A 3,535-nucleotide genomic window follows, 5' to 3' on the forward strand; every position below is an offset into this window, starting at 1 on the left:
CAGTGAGGCCAATTTATGTGCTAGGAAAGGAGGTGGGGCCAGTCATGCAGCCAGTAGAAAGGCCACCTATGCATCTTCTGGAATTAGAGGGGTCAGGTGTCCTCTTTGCAGTTGGCAAAGAATCATGCACTCTCCTTCTTTGATCTTTTAAACAACTGACTTAAACCAACTTCCTTTGGTAATTTCATTAACTTTGAGGCCAGCACCTGTCCAATGGGTAACTAAAAGAAGAATAAATCTTGGTATTCTGCCTTCATTAGGTATCCTTTACTAACCTAATATTTGTGACTACACAGCTTTGCACAAAACATGTTAATCATTTAAGGAGTGTTTATCTAAAAATTAGCAAAATAAGAATGTTTAGTCCCAAATATACCTAATCTGATACCACCTTGGAGATTGAGGCAAGATTGAAGGAACATTTTATTGTCAGCTTTGGGGGTTTTGTTTTGTGTCATTTGTATATTTGGTGCTGAGGATGCAACCCAGGGCCTTGTACATGCAAGACAAGCACTCTACCAACTGAGCTTTAGCCCCAGTCCTGATCCTCAACTTTTACAGTAGCTTTTCTTCAGAGCCCCAGAGTGGTGCCTAGAATTTCTCATTCATTTTTCAATTCCTTCCAGAAATGGCAGAGCCTTGTAGACAAATCACTATGAGGAGAGTGTTCCCTGAACAAAAGAAATCATATCATGACATCTACATTTCCTTTCTAGTATCCAAGGTCTGGTAGATGAACATCCTGAGCAGTAAGTAAAAATTTACCCCTTTCAAGTGATTAGGACTTCTCAGGAGCTACCTCACAGTGCTAGAACTGAGATAGTGATCCATGAGACTAAAGTTTGGGCAGGATTGCTTAACAATGCATACTTCTTCCCCACTGCTCTAATTCTTGTATCAAAGCCTTCAGGTCAAGTCCACACCTTGAAGACATGCCTAAAATTATATCTTCCTGGGGTGGATACACAGATTAAAGTTCTTTACTTGCTTTTTACAATTACCCTTTGTGTTTGATTTTGGGGGTGAGTGGCCAGACCTAGATTTTGTATCTGGCCTGGGACTTCTGTCATATGCTTAGTTCATTTTTGGTGGAAAAATTAATATATCACTGTGTAATCAATAATGTCAATGTTATGTAATATTTGATATTTGAACTCAAGCAAAGCCATTAGCATTTAATTTTCTTAATTGTTCATGGCACCATAGCTGCTGACATGAGAATACACGAGACCTTCATCAAAACAAGCTACATCCATAAATCTTTGGCTATACAGGTTACTGCACCTAGAATGTTTTTGTGCCTCACAAAAGACTTCAACTTATCCTTCAAAAACCAGCTCCCACAGCACCTATTTTGGTATAGTCTTTCCTAATTTATCTTGAGCAGTAGGACAACTTATTCCTTGCTGTGATCTCCACGACTCTGGAAGCTGACGAAGGAGGATTGCAAGTTTAAAACCAGTCTCATAAATTGATTGAGGCCCTATGACACTTAGATAGATTCTCTCTCAAAATAAAATATAAAAAGGGAAGGATAATAGAATGAATCAGACAGTATTACTTTATGTGCATATATGATTACACAATCCAAGTAAATCTACATCATGTAAAACCAAGAGATTCATTCTACTATACTTCCTACTCATAAACCCCCTTCATTCCCTTCACATACTTCTACTTAATCTTGTCTACACTCCACTTTATTGTGAATTAGCATCAAGATATCAGAGAAAACATTTGAAATTTGGTTTGGGGGGATTGTCTTATTTTGCTTAACATAATATTCTCCAGCTCCATCCATTTACCAGTAAATGCCATTTTATTCTTCTTTAAGGCTGAGTCATGTTTCATTGTGTGTGTGTGTGTGTGTGTGTGTGTGTGTGTGTGTATATATATATATATATATATACATATATACATATCACATTTTCTTTATATATTCATCTTTTGAAGGACACCTACATTTGTTTTATAGGTTAAGTATAAAGATCTGCTCACGTATTTGGTTATAGAGACTCAGCCCCAGATACCATGCTGACTTGAGTAGGGTACACATGAACAGGCAATTGTAGGATGCCAAATAATAATCATAGAGGTATGAGAAAAAACATTCTTATCAATTTTAAAGGTGGAGCTTCTTTCTTGGGATGGAACAGTCCATTCTCTTGTGCATCGTCAGCCCACATAATATCTCTTTTGATAAGCCTGTTATTACTTTCACTGGCAAATAAATTGCACATGGTTTTGGCTTTTGTTTTACATTCAAAATTCACAGGTCATAATCTTAAGTATGCAAAAAGAAAAAATAAAGAATAGGATGAAAGAAAAAAAAGAAATATGATTTTTTAAACTCAGCTCTCAAATGCTCTTTCTTTTAAGTGACGACTATTTTCATCTTGCCAACTTTGGAAGGCCGACAGTATCTAAGCTTTGTGGCACAGAGAGGGAATGGCCAAGTATTTTGGGCTTTGTGTTTGGAGTGGTGTGAAGACTATCAGGTTCAGGAACACATCCTCTTGGACTGAAAGAGGAATGTTCTTCACCCCATAGTCACTGCAGGTTGAATGAGATGTATGCCCACTCTATGTTCAGGACCTGTGTCAAGCATTACACATGAACTATCCAGAAACTTGGCTTTCATGAATTTTAACCGTTGTTGGTGGAATGAAACACTAAACAACAAAGAACAAAAAAAAAACCCCACAAATTCAGATTTTGAATTATAAATTTGAATGAGTTCTGTGAAGTAAAAGAATACTTTACTGAAACTTGTAGCAGGATTTAACTCACTCATTCTTTCCTTTTTAAACTCACTCCTTTTTCAAATAAATATAAAAACAACAGAATCAAAGGAACTAAAGAGAAGGGAAGTGTGAGACGTTGGGTGTGCCTAGACTTCTTTCCTCATGTAGGTGATGGATATTGCCTAGAATTGACTTAAGATTTCCGTGGGTCTTGTTATCTGAATCACAGGACTTGCTCAGGACTGCCTGCCTCTTTCAGGATTTATATAAAACACACCACTTCCTCATTATTCTACTTATTTTGTATATTAAAGTCCACAAGTTCCTGCAGTCCAGTCAGGAACCAAGAGATCCTATGATCATGATTCACAAAGGTGGAATAGGCAGGATCTCAAAGAAGATACACCTGCCATGGAAGGTCTGAGCTCTAAAGTCCAGAGAGGTTTCTCAACTGGGAGTGCAGAGAGAGAGGTACACCACACCCCTACACACCCCTTACCTCAAAAAAAACTAGCTAGTGTTTATTTTTTTACTCTTTAAAGTTTTCTTTGGGATTTTTTCGATATATATGACAGAAGATTGTATTTTGACATTATACATTTGTGAAATATATCTTATTCAAATTAGAATACCATTTTTGTGGTTTACATGATGTGGAATTTTACTGGTCATGTATTCATATATGAGCATAGGAAAGTGACGTCCAATTTTTCTACTTTCTATTCTAATATTTTGTTGTTGTTGTTTTTATTGTTGTTGTTGTTGTTGTTGTAAGGACTTTTCCTTCTTTA

The sequence above is a fragment of the Ictidomys tridecemlineatus genome, unplaced genomic scaffold (assembly GCF_052094955.1).
Source record: "Ictidomys tridecemlineatus isolate mIctTri1 unplaced genomic scaffold, mIctTri1.hap1 Scaffold_46, whole genome shotgun sequence".
Classification (NCBI taxonomy): domain Eukaryota; kingdom Metazoa; phylum Chordata; class Mammalia; order Rodentia; family Sciuridae; genus Ictidomys; species Ictidomys tridecemlineatus.